We start from the raw sequence: 17469 nt of genomic DNA on the forward strand, positions 1-17469 counted from the left end.
CCGGTATGGCCAGGTGATTAAGGCACTCGACACCTAATCTCAAGGTCAGGGGTTCTAATCCCCGTCACACTAAACATGTTCTCTCTTTCAGAGTAACCCAATAGTTGGCGGTGGGTGGTGATGACTAGTTGCGTTCTCTCCAGTCTTACACTGCAAAATTAGGGACGGCTAGCTTACATAGCCCTCGTGTAGTTTTGCGCGAAATTAAAAACAAACCAAAATCCATCCACCTTAGTGGTTCAAGAGGTCTTGCGCGCTTGACCCTCCTGAGTATTTAAAAATTAAACATACCCAAATACCCACAAAGAAGAAGCGAACTTAGTGGCTCAACTGAAAGTTTCTGGACTCGTGACCTTTACAAATCAGGTGTTTAAACCCAAGTTGAGAACAGCAAAAACAGTCCATTGTGCAGCTTTGCGCTTAGCAACAACAAACAAACAAACAAACCAATTACATAGTTTTAAATATCCGCGTGTCATAGCGGTTAGATACAATAATAAACATTAATTTACTGTAATAGTTTCTCACGAGGTACAATACCTTCAATATAGTATTATTCTTATTATTGTTGACGTAGTGTAACCTGTTTTCAAGTCAACTTTGTTCAAGGTTATAATCTCCTATCATATTGTTGACAGTCGACTTTCTTGGATCGCACTTTTGAAAAATATACTTGCTACAACGATAAGAAAGTATGTAAAATGAACGGAGGTGATATTATGTATTCTACTGTCCTCTCCACATAATGTAATATTATAATACCAGTGAATGCTTAAGCAATAAACAAGTTTGTAACAAACGACATAAAGCATTTCGTGTGGCACAATACACTTGACGAACGACATAAAGCATTTCGTGTGGTACAATATACTTAACGAACGACATAAAGTATTTCGTGTGGTACAATACACTTGACGAACAACATAAAGCATTTCGTGTGGTACAATACACTTGACGAACAACATAAAGTATTTCGTGTGGTACAATACACTTGACGAACAACCTAAAGCATTTCGTGTGGTACAATATACTTAACGAACGACATGAACATTTCGTGTGGCACAATACACTTGACGAACGACATAAAGCATTTCGTGTGGTACAATACACTTAACGAACGACATAAACATTTCGGGTGGCACAATACACTTGACGAACGACATAAAGCATTTCGTGTGGTACAAAACACTTAACGAACGACATAAACATTTCGTGTGGCACAATACACTTGACGAACGACATAAAGTATTTCGTATGGCACAATACACTCGATGAACAACATAAAGCATTTCGTGTGGTACAATACACTTGATGAACAACATAAAGCATTTCGTGTGGTACAATACACTTGACGAACAACATAAAGCATTTCGTGTGGTACAATACACTTGATGAACAACATAAAGCATTTCGTGTGATACAATACACTTGACGAACGACATAAAGCATTTCGTGTGGTACAATACACTTGATGAACAACATAAAGCATTTCGTGTGGTACAATACACTTAACGAACGACATAAAGCATTTCGTGTGGTACAATACACTTGATGAACAACATAAAGCATTTCGTGTGGTACAATACACTTGACGAATGACATAAAGTATTTCGTGTGGCACAATACACTTGATGAACAACATAAAGCATTTCGTGTGGTACAATACACTTGACGAACAACATAAAGCATTTCGTGTGGTACAATACACTTGACGAACGACATAAAGCATTTCGTGTGGTACAATACACTTAACGAACAACATAAAGCATTTCGTGTGGTACAATACATATAACGAACGACATAAAGCGTTTGAGCTGATCAGTGAGTGTCGCGACAGGAAAAACACCAAACCACGTGCGTCACACAACATCCCCGAACAGCACTATTTAGCTGACGAACGAAATTGAAGGCGGTCTCGAGGGCTGTTGGAAGAAACAGTTGAACGAAAGAAACATTTCGAGAAACAGAATATTTCATATACTATTTCCTTCAGTTTCCTGAGAGCAACTACACGTAACTGTCAATAACTATTAACAATTTATTCTGTCCTGTATCTTATTATTATGTTACTGCAAACGTATTTTACATTTAAAGGTTGCAGAATTTTTGCCGCGTCAAAACGGCTCGTGGAACGGCTCTGAGTTTGTTTTTTTTCTGTTCAAGTATAAAATTTTAGGTCATAGTTCCGTCGTCTCTTGCCCAATTTGAAATCCCATTATAGTTTTAGACCCAGGAGGTCAAACACTTGCAAATGATTATTGAACAACGTCCAAGGTCTTAAAATTATTTTAATTATTCCTAAAATAATTTCAGTTTGAAAGTAAGTTGGTAGAGGTCCTGATGAGTAATACAATCAGATCAGGTATACGTGCGTTCAATGTTTGATATTGTTGGTGCACAAAGATATAATTAATAAGAGAGAAACTAGGTCTCATGTATTAATTTACTCTAATCCTACCTAAAAGAAGCTCAACCGTCGTGGCTATTGAGGGTTCCCTCTCATTTCTTGTTATTTATATGGTGTATGAAATAAAAAATTACAACAGTCATAACCCTCTATAACAACATAAACAAACTGATAGATTACAGTTAACTACAGACGTCTATAATAATATAAGTAAATAAAAAATTACAAGATAGTTGTAGCTGTTTATAATAATATAAACCAATTTTAAGATTATAGTTAGTTACAGACGTTTATAATATAAACAAATAAGACATTACAACCTAATTATAGACATCTATAATAATGTAAACACATAAAACATTACAACCTAATTATAGACATCTATAATAATGTAAACAGATAAAACATTGCAACATAATTATAGACATCTATAATAATGTAAACAGATAAAACATTACAACATAATTATAGACACCTGTAATAATGTAAACAGATAAAACATTACAACCTAATTATAGACATCTACAATAATGTAAACATATAAAACATTACAACATAATTATAGACATCTGTAATAATGTAAACAGATTAAACATTACAACATAATTATAGACACCTGTAATAATGTAAACAGATAAAACATTACAACCTAATTATAGACATCTACAATAATGTAAACATATAAAACATTACAACCTAATTATAGACATCTGTAATAATGTAAACAGATAAAACATTACAACCTAATTATAGACATCTACAATAATGTAAACATATAAAACATTACAACCTAATTATAGACATCTGTAATAATGTAAACAGATAAAACATTACAACCTAATTATAGACATCTACAATAATGTAAACATATAAAACATTACAACATAATTATAGACACCTGTAATAATGTAAACATATAAAACATTACAACCTAATTATAGACATCTACAATAATGTAAACAGATAAAACATTACAACCTAATTATAGACATCTATAATAATGTAAACATATAAAACATTGCAACCTAATTATAGACATCTGTAATAATGTAAACTGATAAAACATTGCAACCTAATTATAGACATCTATAATAATGTAAACAGATAAAACATTGCAACCTAATTATAGACATCTATAATAATGTAAACTGATAAAACATTGCAACATAATTATAGACATCTATAATAATGTAAACAGATAAAACATTGCAACCTAATTATAGACATCTATAATAATGTAAACTGATAAAACATTGCAACATAATTATATACATCTATAATAATGTAAACAGATAAAACATTGCAACCTAATTATAGACATCTATAATAATGTAAACAGATAAAACATTACAACCTAATTATAGACATCTATAATAATGTAAACAGATAAAACATTGCAACATAATTATAGACACCTGTAATAATATAAACAGATAAAACATTGCAACATAATTATAGACGCCTGTAATAATATAAACAGATAAAACATTACAACCTAATTATAGACATCTATAATAATGTAAACAGATAAAACATTGCAACATAATTATAGACACCTGTAATAATATAAACAGATAAAACATTGCAACATAATTATAGACGCCTGTAATAATATAAACAGATAAAACATTACAACCTAATTATAGACATCTATAAAAATGTAAACAGATAAAACATTGCAACATAATTATAGACACCTGTAATAATATAAACAGATAAAACATTGCAACATAATTATAGACGCCTGTAATAATATAAACAGATAAAACATTACAACCTAATTATAACCGTTTGTTTTGTTGTTTTTAAATTAAGCACAAAGCTACACGAGGGGCTATCTGTGCTCTGCCCACCGCGGGTATCGAAATCCGGTTTTTAGCGTTGTCAGTCTGCAGACATACCGCTGAGCCACTGGGGGTACACGTTTGTTTTCTGGAATAATATAATTTTGTAAATAATTTCAAAGCTAACACCCTTCCAGAAGAGACTATTTTATAACCTCTATGATAACCATAATAATGTGTTACTTGTATAAATAAATTCCTCCTTCTCGTCTGTGGTCATAAAATGCACTTTATATTGGTTGTACATATAACGTATTTGCTGCATAACAGATAAAACATCTTCACAATATAAGTTTGTAAATTATAAGTAAGTTTAATTAAATTTTTTTTTCATTAACTTATCCTTTAGGACATACAAAACAGGTATTCGAGAAAGGTGGGTTAGTTCACGTACCATTGTACAGAAATATTGTGTCCGTAGGTATTAAGCTCAATAGATATTTGTTTTGAATGGTGGTAATGGTAATAAAAATAGAGATACTAATAACTATAAAAATATTTAGTCAGTGTTAAAATTAACATTACATAAATAATGTTTTGTTATTAATTCCTGTTCTAATAATCTGATGTTTATTTTGTTTAAATAAATTTGTTTTAATTAGAATCTACTTCATTAATCTCGTAAACACCATAAGAGCGTTCAGTGATGTCGAGAAAACCCACTTGTAGAGAAATATATGGCCTGGCATGGCCTAGCGCGTGCGCTTCGTAATCTGAGGGTCGCGGGTTCGCGCCCGAGTCGCGCCAAACATGCTCGCCCTCCCAGCCGTGGGGGCGTTATAATGTGTTTGTCAATCCCACTTTTCGTTGGTAAAAGAGTAGCCCAAGAGTTGGCGGTGGGTGGTGACGACTAGCTGCCTTCCCTCTAGTCTTACACTGCTAAATTAGGGACGGCCAGCACAGATAGCCCTCGAGTAGCTTTGTGCGGAATTCCAAAAACAAACAAAACAAAACAAGAGAAATATATATGCAAAAACGGCTCGTTTGAACCTGACGATGACCGAAGAAGGTCGAAACGTTGTTCGCTCTTCTATGTAAAATATTTTCTCAACCCAAACGAGCCGTTTTTGCATATATATTTACCATAAGAGCTTTGCCCATGCAAATTGGTGATACTTACATATGTTGTCTGAATAATTACCGTGTCTATTATATGACAGCCGGCCAAATACGTCCTGGTATTGTTCGAAAGGCCTCGTCAGCACTGTACATGTTAAATGTGCCAAGGTTAACATATTATAGCATATTATCTTTTGCTTTTAATCAAAATTTATTAATTTAGTTTGTTTTGAATTTTGATGCTATCTGCACCAGTCCTCCATAATGTAACAGTAATAGACTAGAGGGAAGGCAGCTAGTCAACACCACCCACCGCCAACTGTTGGGCTATTTCTCTACCATCGAATAATGCGATTGACACTCACATTATAACGCCCCCACGGCTGAAAGGGCGAGCATGTTTGGTGCGACCGGGATGCGAACCCTTGACCCTCAGATTACGAATCGCACGCCTTAACCCACCTGGCCATGCCGGGCCTCAATTTAATTGAATTACTGAGCAAACTGTATTATCAAATTGTTTAGGCTTAGTATTCTACAGTTTAATTAAAGAATTAGAGAAAACAGCAAAAATAATATGAATCTCACACAAACCTTTTGTTTCTTTCTATCGTAAAAACTGATTTTATTTAAATTATATTTAACACACTTCTCTTTTCTTTTTGTTTTTTTAGCTGGGCCGAGAACCTGGAGGTTCAAATCGATGTACCGTTCGAATCACTACAGCCGAGGGGTAAATCTCAATATCTGATTGAGAAAAACTGTTCAGTTTGGAAGAGGCGCTCTGGACTGGTTAACTACTGTTCAGCGATTCCAAACGAGGGGTGGTTATGATCAAATATCAGGGGCCATTTAACCCAAATGTCATTTAAAGTATAATCAAGGTTGAAAATGCCAAAAGCCACAGGGATACAGGTATTGAATTTTTGACATCTGTGTTAGATGTTCCCGAAAAAAGTTTCTAAATTATATTTATAAATTATGAAAAACTAAACCAATAATACGCTCCTTTGTATATATTAGTACAAATTACCGTCTCCAAACAATCTACGCAAGTAGAGAAAACTAAACATTGACTCGAGTCTCCAAATAATGTACACAAGTGTGAAAATATTGGATAAGGGTGTATATGGTCCACACGTGTCGTATAAATATTTAAAAGCAACAAAATGTATACGTTAAGAACCTTAACAAGGTAGTGTTTATACGACTACTAGATATGACTTCATTTATTTAAGTAACTAGATTTGGTAAGTCTTTCGTTTGAGACGTCAAGGTTTAACATAGTTTTTCAATAATTAATAACCTTTATACAATGCCGATTTTGTTTCATATTTGGACCGAGCACTGCCTGGTAGCCAGTGCGCTTAATGTCAATTTCGTTTTACAATTTGGTCCTAGCATGACCTGGCGGCTGGAGCGCTCAATGTTGGTTTTGTGCTACGATTTGAATCTGGCATGAACTGGTAGCCAGGAAGACTGATTCGTTCTCCGCGGTTCGTGAAATCGAAACCCTGCTTCAACCATGCTTGCACTTCAAGCCCTTGCAGCGTTGTTTTATGACGATCAATCCCACTCTTCGTTAAATAAGGACCAGCCAAATAGTTGGTAGTGAGCGCTACCTAGCGTTCGTTTTCTATCTGGTCAACAGTTATTGACGGCGACTGATCACTTTAGTAGCTATTTCATAAACAAACAATGACATTTGTAGCTGAGATAAAAGGATCATCAGAGACGTAATACCTTCTTGTTTAGTATATAGATCTTTGTAAGGAAGGTTAGAAACAAGGTTTGGAACAATTTCCTATTTTTGAGATGTAAAAATATTAGGCTTACCTAGTTATAAAACAGCTGTTTTTGTTAGTTAATGTTTTTCATGTATTCTATATTCTACTGATGATGTACTAAGATTTGTAGACTGGAAACAGCCGCAAGCAATAGTTTATAATTTAAGTCTAGCTCCCCATGTAATGTAACATTTAATAACTACTCTGTATGTACATAATACATACTATAATAAAATACACATATTTACATTAACTTAAGCCTAGCTCCCCATGTATTGAATGATAATTTGTTAACTTTTCTTTGAATATTTGTGGATTGTATTAGACATCAATGAAATTGTTTAAGTTATATTTCATGCAAAGTTGCTTCCAAATAGCAGTTTTATTTTACAAATTTCCTAAGCCCACATACCTCGTGGCATCAGTACGCTTCGCACAACATGAGTTGGCTTTTGATCTCAGAAATTAGAATCCTTTCCTCTTCAAATATTCTGAGTCCTGGCTAGAAATATTGTGCTACATATAAGAAAATTTTTGTGATGTTTATCAGAAAGTCTCCGATTTTGACGTCTCCTAAACTATCATTGACGTTCAAAACCCTCCTTACGTTAAGGATGTGTTTCTTTCTGAGTCTATGTCCAGATTTTATCGTTGTGAGATCGTAAACTTATCACTGACTAATTGTTCAAATTGTTAATCCACTAGCAAGAAGCTACACTCACCATTTCAGTTATTTCTTGCCCTAAAGTCTTACAGCTCTCTCGAGAGAAGCTGGTGCTCAGACGTAGATAAACTAAACATGAGTGAATCATCTGTTATATAAATAAATTAATTGGAACCCAGCAATTTAAACACTAGAATATCATAAACTGCAGATTCTAAATGCGAAGCAGAAAATAGTGCCAATTTACTTATGGCATAAGGTGACAATATATACACAAAATTCGAGCTTTAAACGCGGTAATTCAGAAGTTTGTTACCCATTCTTACAACTGTTCAGCGTGTACTGAGCGTTCTGTTACTGTGGAAACCTACAGAGAGCTAAACATACTTTATGAATCAAATATATTTTCTAGCTTCTCCAATAAAAGGACCTTTTTACTTTCACCTATTACAAGATCCAATATCACGCTACTTACGCCTGAGGCAATGGTGTTGGTGATATAACGTCTCAGAATAAGTGTTTATTTAAACACGATGAATTAATACAGTTTTACAAGTTCAATTACGTTTTACCTTGTTTTAGGCGTAATGTCAACGTAAAACAATAGAAGTTTGTGCTTTTCGGTGTTCATGAAAGTTTGCTTGAGATAGATTACTGTTCCAACGTTTATACAGAACTTATTACGTAATCAAAACATTCATCTTCTTGCCGCCAGGTGTCCGCGCAACCTTCTCCACCACTTTCCTGGGGGTAATGCTCCTTTGAATTCTTGTTGTAGTAATAATTAATAAGAAGTTACGACCAAGCACGAACAACACCGATGTGTATATAACTGTCTTATCATTCCGGCAGGACTTGATAGGTCGTAAGTTCGAATCCCCCTCATCGAACGTGTTCGTCCTTTAAGACAAAGGAACGTTATAATGTGACGGCCAATTCCATTATCCTTTGTTGGTTTTTGAATTTCGCTCAAAGCTACACAAGGGCTATCTGCGCTAGCCGTTCCTAATTTAACAGTGTAAGACTAGACGGAAGGCATCTTGTCGTCACCACCCACCGCCAACTCTTAGGCTGCTTTTTTACCAACAAAGAGTGGGATTGACCGTTTTGCGAGCATATTTTGTGTGAAGACGATTCGAACCCGCGACCCTCAGATTACGAGTCGAGTGCCTTAACCACTTGGCTATGCCGAGCCTCGTAACAAAGCCTATGTATATTTATTTTTACTTTTACATCTAGTTTTCTCCTTGTATTTGAACTGCATAGTTTCTCTATCAGTGGATTTTCTTATGACGTCAGATACATGTTGATAATCAATGACATTTTGAAGTCAAAACATTTATTAAAATACTTATTACTTCTTTTTATTTTTGAAAGAGGGCGGGGTTGGTGTTCTGAGAATGATTGAACTTTACAGTTTTTCCCCAAACAACCTTATATTATTTCCAGAGTCGTTTTATTATACGTGCACTTCGTGTGTTTATAAGCTAAATCCAGTCACTATGACTACTGGAAGCCAGTCTTTCTGTTTAGTCCGATTAGCTTCCACAGATAATAAATCACAATAAAGCTTTCTCCAAGGTTTATCACTCACAAACGTAGCCCCACTTGTCACCAACTTCTTCGACAGACATTAACTGATGGCAAAGGGATGAATATTTTAAGTAATGCGTTTCCTTTTAATGGAGACATATAACCTGAGTTTTCTAAACTTTATGGTGCAAATGTCACGTGAATAACACAAAACTTCCAAACAGGTGCCGTGTGTAAAGAAACTGGAATATCAAACACTCGGTTAACTTGTCAGTGAGGAGAGTGAATGAACACAGCTGTGCGAAAAAATATGGTTCACTCGTTGAAAATATATCTAAATATTCGCTGAGTGAAAATTATGTCTCTTCACTATTACAAAACTAAGTGTTCTTCACTATTACAAAACTAAGTGTTTTGGACTGTGTCTCTTCACTATTAAAAAACCAGTGTTCTTGATTGTGTCTCTTCACTATTAAAAAACCAGTGTTCTTGATTGTGTCTCTTCACTCTTAGAAAACCAAATGTTCTTGATTGTGTCTCTTCACTATCACAAAACCAAGTGTTCTTGACTGTGTCTCTTCACTATTACAAAACCAAGTGTTCTTGACTGTGTCTCTTCACTATTAGAAAACAAGTGTTCTTGACTGTGTCTCTTCACTATTACAAAATCAAGTGTTCTTGACTGTGTCTCTTCGCTATTACAAAACCAAGTGTTCTTAACTGTGTCTCTTCACTATTAGAAAACCAAGTGTTCTTGATTATGTCTCTTCACTATAAGAAAACAAAGTGTTCTTGGCTGTGTCTCTTCGCGCTTACAAAACCAAGTGTTCTTGACTGTGTCTCTTCGTTATTACAAAACCAAGTGTTATTGACAGTGTCTCTTCACTATTAGAAAACCAAATGTTCTTGATTGTGTCTCTTCACTATTACAAAACCAAGTGTTCTTGACTGTGTCTCTTCGCTATTAGAAAATCAAGTGTTCTTGACTGTGTCTCTTCACTATTAGAAAACCAAGTGTTCTTGATTGTGTCTCTTTTCTATTAGAAAACCAAGTGTTCTTGATTGTGTCTCTTCTCTATCACAAAACCAAGTGTTCTTGACTGTGTCTCTTCACTATTAGAAAATCAAGTGTTCTTGGCTGTGTCTCTTCACTATTAGAAAACTAAGTGTTCTTGACTGTGTCTCTTCACTATTACAAAACCAAGTGTTCTTGACTGTGTCTCTTCATTATTGGAAAACAAAGTATTCTTGATTGTGTCTCTTCACTATTAGAAAACCAAGTGTTCTTGACTGTGTCTCTTCACTATTACAAAACCAAACGTTCTTGGCTGTGTCTCTTCGCTCTCACAAAACCAAGTGTTCTTGACTGTGTCTCTTCGTTATTACAAAACCAAGTGTTCTTGACTGTGTCTCTTCACTATTACAAAACCAAACGTTCTTGGCTGTGTCTCTTCGCTCTCACAAAACCAAGTGTTCTTGACTGTGTCTCTTCACTATTAGAAAACCAAGTGTTCTTGATTGTGTCTCTTCGGTATTACAAAACCAAGTGTTCTTGACTGTGTCTCTTCATTATTACAAAACAAAGTGTTCTTGACTGTGTCTCTTCACTATTACAAAACCAAATGTTCTTGACTGTGTCTCTTCACTATTACAAAACCAAGTGTTTTTGATTGTGTCTCTTCGCTATTAGAAAATCAAGTGTTCTTGACTGTGTCTCTTCACTATTACAAAACCAAGTGTTCTTGACTGTGTCTCTTCACTATTACAAAACCAAGTGTTCTTGAGTGTGTCTCTTCACTATTACAAAACCAAGTGTTCTTGACTGTGTCTCTTCACTATTACAAATCAAAGTGTTCTTGACTGTGTCTCTTCACTATTAGAAAACCAAGTGTTCTTGGCTGTGTCTCTTCACTATTACAAATCAAAGTGTTCTTGACTGTGTCTCTTCACTATTACAAAACCAAATGTTCTTGACTGTGTCTCTTCACTATTAGAAAACAAGTGTTCTTGACTGTGTCTCTTCACTATTACAAAATCAAGTGTTCTTGACTGTGTCTCTTCGCTATTACAAAACCAAGTGTTCTTGACTGTGTCTCTTTACTATTAGAAAACTAAGTGTTCTTGATTGTGTCTCTTCACTATTAGAAATCCAAGTGTTCTTGGCTGTGTCTCTTCACTATTAGAAATCCAAGTGTTCTTGGCTGTGTCTCTTCACTATTAGAAATCCAAGTGTTCTTGGCTGTGTCTCTTCACCATTACAAATCAAAGTGTTCTTGACTGTGTCTCTTCATTATTACAAAACCAAGTATTCTTGACTGTCTCTTCACTAAAAAAAACCAAATGTTCTTGAGTGTGTCTCTTCACTATTAGAAAACCAAGTGTTTTTGACTGTATTTCTTTACTATTAGGAAACCAATTGTTCTTGTCTTTGTCTCTTCACTATTACAAAACCAAGTGTTTTTGACTGTGTCTCTTCACTATTAGAACACCAAGTGTTTTGACTGTGTCTCTTCACTATTAGAAAACCAAGTGTTCTTGATTATGTCTCTTCACTATAAGAAAACAAAGTGTTCTTGGCTGTGTCTCTTCGCGCTTACAAAATCAAGTGTTCTTGACTGTGTTTCTTCACGATTACAAAACCAAGTGTTCTTGTCTGTGTCTCTTCACTATTAGAATACCAAATGTTTTTTACTTATTTTAAATGGAACATAATGTAATTGGTTTTATTTCCTGTGTACTTATCAAAAGTAAAATTGTCTGTTAGCGAACTATGTTCTCACTTATCGTTTTGCATCCAAAGATTTACAGTTGTTTACTTAGTTCACAGTGACTCATATGTTTACGGTAAAACTAATCTATTCAGATTTAGTTTGCTGATAGAAATAACCCAAAATTACCAAACTTTCAACTCGTACCTTCTTGTAGTGCTTACTTTTATAGTACCTTCTTATAATTTTCTTCTAGTTTTTCTTATTTTAGTACCTTCTTATTATTTTCTTCTAGTTTTTTATATAGTACCTTAAATTTTTCTTCTATAGTACCTTCTTGTAGTTTTTCTTCTATAGTACCTTCTTGTAGTTTTTCTTCTATCGTACCTTCTTGTAGTTTTTCTTCTATAGTACCTTCTTGTAGTTTTTCTTCTATAGTACCTTCTTGTAGTTTTTCTTCTATAGTTCCTCCTTGCAGTTTTTTTTCTATAGTACCTTCTTGTAGTTTTTCTTCTATAGTACCTTCTTGTAGTTTTTCTTCTATAGTACCTTCTTGTAGTTTTTCTTCTATAGTACTTTCTTGTAGTTTTTCTTCTATAGTTCCTCCTTGCAGTTTTTCTTCTATAGTTCCTTCTTGTAGTTTTTCTTCTATAGTACCTTCTTATAGTTTTTTTTGTATAGTACCTTCTAGTTTTTCTTATATAACATTGTCATGTTTTACTGCCACATCTTTCAACATTATTATCACAGTTCTTTATTTCCAGACAGTCTCTTAGTAACATTCTATAGCTGGTGGACAAGGAGACAGATTAACACCAAACTGTCATAATTTCCGTCCTGTTTGTGTCATAAATCTGTCTTACGAATTGTTCTGTCCGTTTAGTGTACTATAACCATTCATTCCGACAACAAGAAAATTTGAGACTGTGCTTCGTTTTGGGGTAGATGTCATCCGAGCCTGTTTGGTTTGTTGTTGCCAAAATGTGATATGTTATGAAAATCCCGAAATACAAGATCGACTATCAAACACGAGAACAAAGTTCCTGAAGAAATTCGTACAACGAAAGATAAATCTTCACACGATGTCATCTTTTTGTTTTTTTCAAAGACTTCGAGGAATGCACGTTCCCTCGAGACTTCACACGTTCTGCAGTGTCTTATCGAACTCCATTCTGTGTGGGGTACTCTACATATCTATTTAGTGAAATAAAGTTAAAATTGCACTTCTAGTGTCATTTGATTAATTTATTACTTAACTTTTAAACATAAAGCTACGAAATGGGCTACTGTGTGTGTGCTCTGCTCACTACGGGTATCGAAACCAGAGTTTTAGTGTTATAAGCACTCAAACTAACTGCGGAGCCGCTTGGGATAAGTACAAATACCACTGAGAAACGGGAAAAATATGGATCAAATAATTTTAAATAAACACTCTGTCTTCAAGTTTCTTGAATGTGTTGTGTTTATCTCACTTTGCTGTTTTAACACATACACACCCTTGCACTGACTAGAATAATCAAATTATTAGTAATTTAATCTAGATTTTTTAAAATCGCCTTCTGGTTGGCATGTGTATCTGTTCGCTTCAAAGTTTGATCAACAAACTTTCTGTATTATAGAAACACTCGCAAGAACGATGGACATTTCTGAAAGCTACAATCGATTGGGTGTGCTAGCAGTGACGTCAGAAGCTCGTGGGAAGCGAATCTGTTTCATGTGAACGCTATCCTGCTCGTTAGTTGTGGTCGAAGTTGTTCAAAGTTTGGGTGGCTACGAATAATCATACCAGCTGCTGTCGTATGGAGAACGTAACAACTTCTTTTGAGAGACCAACCAAGTAAGTCATGAACTACGTACATTAGTCGGTTTTCCTGCTGATAAAATGGAAACATCTTACGAAAACACCGCAAGAATTTCAGATATAGAGGTCGTGAAGTACTTTAATGAGAAAAATGTATCCGGTCAGGAAGCATTACCTTTTGGGAAATACATGAATAGCTCGAGCCCGCCATCACCCGGGGAAGTAGCTATGTTGTTCTGTCAGCTCAAATATCAAAACGTCGTCTACACTAAGGGTAAGAAGGATTTCCAAACTTAGGAAGTTTATATTCCTAGCCATTATTCTTTGCTCCATGTTACAGTTAGCTTATAAGTATTAAAATTCTGCATATTATGTTCAGTATTTTCCAATTAAAAAGGGGCTCCTACCGCGGGGTTCGGCATGGCCAGAAGGTTAAGGCACTCGACTCGTAATCTGAGGTTACGGGTTCGATTCCCTGTCACACCTAGCATGCTTGCCCTTTCAGCCGTGGGGGAGTTATAACGTGACGGTAAATCCCACTATCCGTTGGTAAAAGAGTAGCCCAAGAGTTGGCGGTGGGTGGTGATGACTAGCTGCCTTCCCTCTAGTCTTACACTGCTAAATTAGGGACGGCTAGCACAGATAGCCCTCGAGTAGCCTTGTGCAAAATTCAAAACAAACATACAAACAATCATACCGAGGTAGCTCAGGGGTAAACTGCAGGGCTTATAACGCTCTAATTTAAGGGTTCATTTCTCTGCAATGAATAAAGTCCAAATAATACAGTGTTTAGCGTTGTACTTAACGACAAACAAATAAGAAATTTAAAATTATGTTGAAACTTAATAATAAAAATTAAATCCTATTTCCTCCAGCTTATCGATCTATAAAAGCTGAGGTGGTCCTCTGAATATTATCAGATCAGATCAATGTTTGGACAACGAATGACAAGTCTTTAGTATGCTGTAATATATACTCTTCAAAAAAAGAAACGCAAAAGGCAAATTTTGAGACAAATTGTTAACAAGTTTATTCCGGGTAGTTCTGTATGACATGTGTGAAACTTTGCACATTCATTGCTGAACATCCAAAGTCTGCAAACTAGTCCACGCTCACTAGTTGAAGTTTAACGTCACTCAACGTCAATAACGAGTATGCCCCCCGTGAGCATCAATAACTGCTTGGCATCTCCTGCCCATGGAAGCGATGAGATGACGAATCACATCCTGTGGAATGGCTGTCCATTCAGCCTGCAAAGCTGCTGCAAGCTGAGGTAGAGTCTGCGGTTGAGGTTGTCGCCGTCGCAGACGTCGGTCCAACTCGTCCCAAAGATGTTTGATGGGGTTTAAATCTGGTGATCTGGAGAGCCAGGGAAGAACGTTGATGTCGTGGTGTCTCAAGAAGACAGTGGTGAGTCGGGCTGTATGAGGACGGGCATTGTTGTGTTGAAAAACGTCGTTGACGTTCACCATGATGGGTTGCACATGGGGTCTAAGAATCTCGTCGACGTATCGTTGAGCCGTAAGATTCCCTCGAATCTGCAAAAGGTCTGCACTGGCATTGTAGGCGATGGCAGGCCACATCATGACACTGCCATTACCAAATCTGTCAACATCCTGCACACAGTTTGCTGCAAAACGTTCACCTCGACGATGGTAAAAACGGGTCCTTCCATTCTGCCTACGAAGCATAAAACGTGATTCATCGCTGAACCAAACATGCCTCCATCGTCGATGAGGCTATACCCGATGTGCCCGAGTCCACTGCAGCCGTGCTTGACGATGTTGCTGGGTGAGGATGGCGCTTCTGACTGGACGTCGAGGTCGGATTCCTGCATCTCATAGACGGCTGCATACGGTCTGATCGGAAATCCTACGCAGCCCTGGTATGGTTGAGGCAGTAGACGTTGCAGTGGTGGTCCTATCCCGAAGGTGACGTAACCGGATGTAGCGATTTTGTGCGGGCGTGGTCACACGAGGTCTGCAAGATCGTGGACGGTCACGAGTTGATCCATGTTGTTGGTGACAATTCCATAGCTTTGTGATGGTGCTTGGGTGGACATTCACAGCTCTGGCAACATCTGATCGAGATTCGCCTGCTTCCAAGCGACCAATGGCGTTGTTGCGTTGTGCTTCAGTCAGTCTTGGCGTAACTGTATTGCGTGACAGTGGCTTAACACTGAGCTACGGAAACCGAGAACCCGTCACTTTTATAGGGATTTTGCACATGTTGCACTTGCAGAACATGCAGATCTCTCAAACACATTTATTGGACACGCATGCGTTTTGGCGAAAAATCCGATGTTTTCCTCCGTTTTCAAAGTGCGCAACTTTTATTGTCATTTTGGTCTGACAATCAATGCCTTAACACGTGTAACATCACATACTCTGAGCTTGTAACGTTATTACATATATTTCTCTTTAAAATAAAACAAATATTTTTTTTGCGTTTCTTTTTTTGAAGAGTATATTTACTTGTTTTCCTGCCTTCCAAAGCAGCTCAGCAATGTGAAGGTTTACAACAATGACAATCGTGTGTCCAATACCCGTGGTAGGAACAGTTTGATTTGTTTTGAATTTCGCGCAAAGCTACTCGAGGGCTATCTGCGCTAGCCGTCCCTAATTTAGCAGTGTAAGACTAGAGGGAAGGCAACTAGTCATCACCACCCACCGCCAACTTTTGGGCTACTCTTTTACCAACGAATAGTGGGATTGACCGTCACATTCTAACGCCCCCACGGCTGAAAGGGCGAGCATGTTTGGTGCGACGGAGATGCGAATCCGCGACCCTCAGATTTCGAGTTGCACGCTTTGACACGCTTGGCCATGCCGGGCCAGGTCGGAACAGAAAGAGTCCATTGTGTAACTTTAAAAATAAATTTATAAACAATACAAAATACGATTGTTTTTTTTAACATTGTTATAACCTTATCCCTTTCTCTACCTGGGCTCAGTCACTGGTAATTTTGTTTTGTAATGTTACGAAAAATAATAAATGAAACCTGTCCAAAAACTACGTCTCTAATATGGTATCTGATATTCGTAACTTGGGCGACAAATGATGTGACACCAGGTCTAATCAGACACGACAAAGAAACAGCATTTCCATTATTTTAAAACTGTTGTCACCTGTGACGTCATTTTTGTACAACATTACAACAGCCATTTGTGTGAGTGGAAGTTTCTTACGTTTTAGTTCGTGAGCTCTCATCAACTTCAAATTAGTTTTCTCTATTGTACCAGCAGCTAATGCTAGCTTCATTTTGATTACTTTTTGTGTTAGAGGGTACTCATCCGTTACTCACGTTTTTACTGTTATAAATGACCTATTGTACCAGTTTTCCGTTTTCAAAGACGACAAGTTTCAACTCTACATCGTTTAACAGTTTCCATCTACAAATAGCGTTCATTCAATAAGTCAATCGTCAAGAAAGCGTTATAACTAGCTCTCATTACTCAGAACTAGTTCGTTAAACTAGTTTCTTTCCCAGTCTTTTTTTTATTTTCTTGAATGACAAAACTAAACCGAAAAACGAACCAGATCTTTCTTTATATTGTTCGTTTTTTGAACTGGTTCTGTTCGTCAGGAATCTGACGGGAAACAAATATATGGATGCTAGATGTGGTACATCACCGTCGGTTCAAACATTTACTAAAGTTTTACGCA

This window comes from Tachypleus tridentatus, chromosome 12, assembly GCF_004210375.1.
Source record: "Tachypleus tridentatus isolate NWPU-2018 chromosome 12, ASM421037v1, whole genome shotgun sequence".
NCBI classification, from domain to species: Eukaryota; Metazoa; Arthropoda; class Merostomata; order Xiphosura; family Limulidae; genus Tachypleus; species Tachypleus tridentatus.